We start from the raw sequence: 7,561 nt of genomic DNA, 5'->3' as shown, positions 1-7,561 counted from the left end.
TGTGCAAATACAACTTAGTGCTTTCTCCTCTTTCATCCAAGACTTGAGTAACTGGCACTGCCTCATGCCTGTCAAAAGACTGCTTGTAAATCCATTCTGAGCAAAAAAAGGAAAATATAAGTAAAATGCACATGTTCACCAAGTCTGTTTTTTAACCTTTTGAACTCTCGAGAAGCTTTTTAAAGCAATCAGCTCCGAGTGCAAATGATACCCTGCTGCTGCTTATCCTCCTTTCCCAAGAAACCCATTTGCACAGTATTATTTGTTTATTTCTCTCAGGATAGAAATAAGCACCGAACATGGGAATGTTAATACACTTCATAATGATAAACCAAGGGTTTAAATGAGCACAAAAACTTGCTGAGGCAAAGCAAATTATTTTCAAGCTCTAATAGGATTCCTTGCATGAATTTGAAACATATGCACATAAAGCACTGACCCAGGACATTGTCACAGCCATTTCTATTATCATTATGACTTTGCAAGTTGTGTCTTATTAATGAGCACTCACTGCAGTGCTTTACCTCTTGTCAGAGTTGCTGTCCCTTCGACATCCTCCCTTTTTCTGAGAACCATCTCCTAGTAAATATAAAACTGCTGTGAAATGAGGTAATACAACACAACAGAAAAAGCCCAGAGAAAAAGATCTGCATATTGACAAGACAGTCCATCACAACACAAAGACACCAATGCTGCCTGAATGATCAGCAGCAATCCAGCATGGGCCAGGTGTGGCACCACCCTGGCAGAGAAGTGGCACTGCCAGTATTGCATAAGAGACTCACCTCAGGGAGCTGAAGAACAAGAGAATTAAAAAATCCCTTTTTATAAGCATGCAGATATTTGGTGTTCTTTCCCTTTACAGCCAGACACCCAAACATGTACATGGATAGCACACACCAAAATCTTCCTCCCTGCAGAAGAGAATGGAGAAGATATGTTGCCGGGCTTGCAAGGGTTTTTCAGGGTGAGAGAGAGATGAGAATCTTGACCTCATGTTCAGAAGGCTGGATTTATTATTTTATTATATATATTACATTATGACTATACTAATAGGAATAGAGAGAAAAAAATCTCAAGCTTGCTAAGCTAAGAATAGAAAAGGAATGAATAACAAAGGAGCTGTCTCTGATTCTGTCCCAGAGAGAGCTTAGCCTTTGTTTGGCCCTTAATTGTACACATCCAACATGGGCCAATCACAGCTGCACCTGTTGCACTCCACAGCAGCAGATAACCATTGTTTACATTCTTTTTCTGGGGCCTCAGCTTCCCAGAAGAAAAATCCCAAAGAAAGGATTTTTCACAAAAGATGTCTGTGACAAAGATACACTGGTCACTGCACCAGGCTAATGCTATGGAAGCACTCAGCCTGCCAAGAGAGGAAGATAAAGGAGAGCCAGCAAACAAGTTCTGTTCCTCAAAATAGATGCCACAAAATTGCATGTACACAGAGTAAACCCCAGTTAAAGATTAGATGACAAACTACTGCAGCAGGTTTGGCTTCCCATGTAAATCTTGCCTATCCAGCTGAATTCCTGGGGTGCCTGAGGACAGTACAACTTCCATGACTCTATCTTTTCTCATCCCAGAGGCATATATCATGCAAAGCTGTGTGCATGAACAGTCTGAACTGGGCTGTGCTTTCAGCTGCACAGGTCTTTTTATCTCCTGCAGTGCTGTCAATCTCCCACAGGATGGCTGATATTGCCACTGGCACTAGTAATGCAGTATCTTGCCCAAATATGTGTCACTTCTACCTGAAAGAACAAGTTAGAGAGATTTCCTGGAAATGTTAGTGCATCCATGCAAAGATTCACATGGAGGGAAGCAATTTATGGCAGTACACAGAAAGGATGGGATCCTTATCATGGCCACCTTCTCAGACCCACAACTTTTTTCCACGGAACTTTCTCAGTTCTTCAGATCAAGACAGTGTAATTGACCCTGCCAGTCAGATTGCAATATTTCAGGTTTCTTTCTTCAGCTCTTGTTTGGCTCCAAATTCATCTGTCAGGCAAACAAGGATGAAAAGAAAAATAATATGAGCTGCTCAGCAGGAAACTTCATCCATTTAAACCAAATCTTCAAATAGTTATTAAAATGAAAGCTTAGCTTTTCTTTCCTTCTGCTACACAGAAGCAGCCTCAGTGAGAAAGTTACTATTGCCTATTACAACACATATTATTCCCATTCTAATGTTTGTTTGCTGTTCCAAGTGCACCATATAATCAGTGAGCAGTTAAATTTTGTGCCTGTTATAGACCTCTTAAGTGCTGAAATCCCACAGCACATTCACTGCTAAGGAGCATACTGTTTCTAGCCTCCATCCAACCGTATCATCTTTGTTTTCCAGAGACATATTCCCCATCATACATTAGTCTTTGAAGTTTTCTATATATATAAATGTTAATTGACTCTGCCTCTCCCAAAATTTATGCAGGATTTCAATGCAAAGGCTTCCACTGATCTCATGGATCAGAACTGTGATGTACGAAAAAGACTCATAATGGTAGATGTACCTGAAGAAAACCTCTCTTTAAGTTAAGTGAATGAGCCATCTGACAGCCAAGTTCACTAAAAAGCTCCAATGTGCAGGGTGATAGCTTTATGGACCTATTCTTTAGCCACCAGCTTCACAAAGGTGTCAGGCTGATAGAGGCCACAATTACTCACCTGCCAATCTCCAAAACATTTTTCCTAAGAAAATGAAATAAATAAAAAAGTCTGACTGCATACTTCACCAGGTTTTTCAGATACAAGAACCCATAAAAGCATGAATATTTATTATGGAAACCTGAACCAAGAAGTGCTTTTACCATCTAGTAAGGTGGCAGTACTTGAGAGAACTATTCTCCTACTGCTCCATTTACTGGTTTATAGGCAAACAGAGACTGCTGGCTGTTGCAGGAAATATGATACAGATTTGATTTACAGGAATGTTTGCTTTTAGGAGTTGTGAAAAGTTTGCAAATGGAAGTTGTTTTTCTACCTCCCTTATTGCCATGAGTCCCTAGTGTAGGAGAAACCTGCTGTTGTCAGAAAGAACAGGTGTCAATGGTACATTTCTATTCTTCTGACTTTTGCACAGCAATCTTCTTTCATTGGAACAAGTAAGACCACCACTGAAAAATATTCTAATTAATCTGTGTTACAATATCTCTTCTCTTTTTTTACGTGTTCACTGCAGTTTAGGAAAACAACACTGAGACATCCAGTAATAAAAATTTTCTGATTTTAAAATTTAAATAATTGTTGAAAAAAATATTGAAAAATGTGCTGCAAATTATATCTTTAGGGGGAAAACAGCCAAACTGGGATCAGAGTAGGAGCTGTGCTCATGTAGAGCCTTATTCCATTATGAATAAAGGGGTTTTGACTTCCAGAGAGGACATGACATAAATGACTTCTTATGTGTCTACTTTCATTTATTTGTAATTGCCTGACTGACTGGTTCTGCTGGGCCTCTCTTATTCCATTAAAATTTTTAACTACTTATTATTTGAGCTAATTTGTTTGTTACCAGCTTTATCTTTCTGGAAACGTGCATAAGTAGCATACCCATACTGTTTTTCAACATTTTATTCAAAGACACAGTACTCACATCCAGAAATAACACACTTCTATGCAAATCTGTTCCAGTCCATGTGGCTATGCTAGCAGGAACTTTCAGTTTGCATTTTTCTTTTTCTTTTTTTCTTTTTTCTTTTTTTAACACAGATTAAGTCATTCTTCTTGAAAAGGATCACAACTTTCTTTGCTAAATCTTCATAAACATAAAGATAGAATATTTTCAGACAATGCTAATTCCTTTATTGCCCTGTAGGAACCAACCTCTGCAAACATATTGCCTAAAAATACAGTGGTGGATGAGAGGCTGGGCATGAGTCAGCAGTGTGCACTTCCAGCCATGAAGCCAATTGTGTCCTGGGCTGCATCAATAACAGTGTGGGCAGCAGGGTGAGGGAGGGGATTCTGCCCCTCTGCTCTGCTCTGGTGAGACCCCACTGCACTCCTGCATCCAGCTCTGGGGTCCCCAGCAGAGGAAAGACTTGGACCTGTTGGAGTGAGTCCAGAGGAGGCTACCTTGTTCTTTAGAGGGGTGAAGCATCTGTCCTACAAGGGAAGGCTGAGAGAATTGGGATTGTTCAGCCTGGAAAAGAGAATTGCGGCCTTCCAATGCCTGAAGGGAGTCTATGAGATAGATGGAGAGAGATTACTTACAAGAGCAGGTACAGAGAGGTGCAAGGCTTCAAACTGAAGGAGAGCGGGTTTGAATTAGACACAAGGAAGAAACTGTATACTATGAGGGTGGTGAAGCCCTGGAAGAGGTTGCCCAGAGAAGTTGGAAATGCCTCATTCCTGGAAGTACTCAGGGTCAGGCTGGACGGGACTTTGAGCAACCTGATCTAGTGAGAGGTGTCCCAGCCCATGGCAGGGGAGTTGGAATTAGATGGTCTCTGAAGTCCCTTCCAACTCTATTCTATGATTCTGTGATCATGACATGCCTTGCTTTGGTGTGCAACTACCCTGCTGATCTGTTGGGGAGAACTTTCACTCCCTTAGTGAAAATCCCGAATCTTGCAACCTACTGCCTCCCTCTTCCAGGTATCCCATCTCTTAACCCTTTCCTGGGAGACAGTCTAAGAGATGGAAAAGACATCACTGCACCCATCCAGACACTTATGCAGACACCAGCAGAGGAGAGGTGTTCCACAGCATGCTACAAGTGCAGCATCCAGTGTGAGGAAGGAAGGGAACAGTGGCAGAGCAGGGCTGTCTACCTCTCTACCTACAGCCTGGTTATTACTGACAACCACACCTTACATACAGTGAGTAAGTTCTGTGCTGGTCAGTCTCCCCAGCCAGGATGTTCCTGAGCAATAAGAGAATATTCCACTCAGTTGCCTATGTGGTTAGAAAGATATTTGAAAGGATAGTCTGGGCAGCCTTTTGCTGTGGATGTGCAATAGCACGACATGTGACAGAATTTAATTTCCAGTACACAAACCTGCATATCATTGCCCCACAAGCACACCTTTGAATATCACTCTTTTGCAATAGCCCCTTTGCAGACTTACCCTAACTCTTTTCTTCACTACTACTTTGATTCTTCAAGTCTGGCTCAGCTCAGCTTTCCATGCAGTACATGATCCAGACAGATGCCTTCTCTTGTTCTTACTTTCCAAACCCATGGATTTTCTCTAGTTCACCACACTTCTTTTCCCTCTTCTGTTCCTTTTGCAGTTTAGAGCCAGGCTTCTTTCTGTTCCTTCACACTTACTGCGCTTGCTGTAAACACCTTCTCATCTGTAACCTGCCATCTGAAACAGATTGCCTCTTTCTCTCTGCTTCATCAATTCATTCTCTCTTTTGAAATCTCAATCAAAAGCATAGATTTTCTCACTATGCTGTATCTTTTAATTTTTTTTCATTGTGTTATCAGCTTCATGCCTGAATGCCTTAATTAGCTCACTAGAATGCCCTTACACAAAGACTTTCTGTAATTTATAGTCCTCTGTATGTGTGAGGGACATTTCAGGCTGTATTATTTATGACATTTTCTGTAAACAGAGCACAATAGTAATCCTGTGGTCTGCCAATAAATCAGTCTTACCTATAACAAAGTTATGAGCTGAAAAGAAAGACTGCGTATCATGAGTGTACAATAGAATCAATGAATCAACTGCTTTAAAGCACACCAAATTAATGTCTTCTTTCAAGTATTTGGATCATGGGAAGGGTAGAACTCATTTCATGTAAAAGCAAGATATTTTTACCAAGTTAAATGAGTAAGACTTGTGAAGTTATTATAAGGGCTCTCTGCTTAATTTCATGAGCTACTGGTAAATTTACTGTAGGTGCAACTCCAATTCCTGAACACCTGACAGCCTCACAAGTGGTGTCTTTGCAGAGAATCAAAGGACAAAAAGCAAATGACAATCCAAAGCTTAAGATGGAAAAGATCAGATGTATCCCTTAGGGAGCTACTGGTACCTGCTGCACACTGACAAATTCATAGCCAAGCCCAATACGTCAGTAAATTGCACAGACTGTGAAAGTACCATCCCAGAAAAAGTGTACACACTGCTTTTGCCCACACTCAAATTGACATGGGAATAGAATTTTACTCACGAGTTTCTGAATTAATTAATCCAATTTAATTTTTTCATTGAAAGCTTAAGAATTACAAAAATTCTGGATAACTGCATTTTTATTTTACCGGATTTAATCATGCCTGTAGCATAGTAACTGATAAACTAAGTAGCACTATTCTAGGTCATACTCCCTGGCAGTAATCTTTCAGGAATACATTCTCAGAGAAGGAAGCGAGAGAGGGAAGATAAGAAAATCAAAGCAGGAAAAAGAAGAAACCAGGCCACAGCATACTTAATAGAGACAATAAGGTCAGACAGCCGAGCAAAAAGCAGGGAAAAGGAAAACCAGACATCAGTGTATGTGCAGTGTGGAGAAATGATAGGTAAGAGAAGAAAACCTAACAGGTCCTGAAGACTACTGTAAATGTTTCTCAAAATGAAAGCAAATAATCCCTACTCACCTTGCTTTTGATAAATGAGATAGCTGTGATAATGCTTTTAGACAAGATTTTTAGAAATGCTTTAGACAAAAGAGATGCATGTATTTATTTTTCTTCTAGTCTGAATTTGCCATATCATCCTGTGATATGGCTGCGGTTAACACATGGATGATGTGAGTCTGTGGCAACAAACAGCTACTCTACTAACTTCTGGTCAATAACCTGAAGATGTGAGAGGCCCTATTTTATGAATACATTCCCCATTCCCACACACCTCTGTTCTCTCTGTTGGATGACAATTATGCCTTTCTTAGAATATAAAAATTTTAAAAGAACTTTAGAAATCATTTGCTCCCCAGTTTGATAATGGAGTCTCAGACTCATAAAATGGGCAAGGTTGGAAGAGACCTTAAAGCCCATCCTCGTTCCAAGTCCCCTGCTATGGGAAGGGACAACTTCCACTCCAAGAGGTTGCTCAGCAGTACAAACAATGTTTGAGATTCTACCAAATATGTAACACACATTACCATCACATAAAGTTTGTCTTTTCAAGCTGTGTTCTTTTCAGGTAGAAAATAACTGTTCGTTTAGCAGTTTCATACCATGTAGCTCAAAGCACACACAGGACTGGGTACAGGCAAACCACCTGCACCTGTGGGCTGACAGAAAGTGCCCATGACTGTGGGAAAAGTCTATTTGGCAACTGACAAAAACTTGTCTTAACTTGTTTTGCTCATTTTCTTCTCAAGACAATATTTACTGTCATAGAAACACAGAAGAGTTATATTTCTACAATCTGCAAGTGAACAAGGCTTGAGGAAGGAGGGAGAAGGGTATGCTCGCACAGCATCAGAAAGCAGTTCCCTGTCCTTGGGAGCTTGAGGAAAGAGTGGGGAAAGTGGGGAAACTCTGTTCTGCAGAAGGTGAAATCCCCTGTGTCTCCATTGCCTTCCCAAGCAGTTATTCCTCAGGATCCAATTCCTCTTCCAAAACGCCCTTTCAATCATACATTTTCCACCCTTAAAT

At 40.6% G+C, this 7,561-nt stretch overlaps 1 long non-coding RNA gene across 1 annotated transcript in view; it reads right to left on the bottom strand.

Moving 5' to 3' along the window:
* Positions 1-1,972: 1,972 nt before the first annotated feature.
* LOC134420240 (uncharacterized) overlaps positions 1,973-7,561 on the bottom strand; it is a 34,340-nt gene continuing 28,751 nt past the window's right edge. Inside the window, exon 4 of the long non-coding RNA XR_010028289.1 lies at positions 1,973-2,007. This is a non-coding gene — a long non-coding RNA (uncharacterized LOC134420240). The remainder of the gene's footprint in view (positions 2,008-7,561) is intronic.

Source organism: Melospiza melodia, chromosome 1, assembly GCF_035770615.1.
Source record: "Melospiza melodia melodia isolate bMelMel2 chromosome 1, bMelMel2.pri, whole genome shotgun sequence".
In the NCBI taxonomy this organism is placed as follows: Eukaryota; Metazoa; Chordata; class Aves; order Passeriformes; family Passerellidae; genus Melospiza; species Melospiza melodia.
The sequence above is the reverse complement of the archived record's forward strand: the minus strand, read 5'-3'. Positions and strand labels throughout refer to the sequence as shown.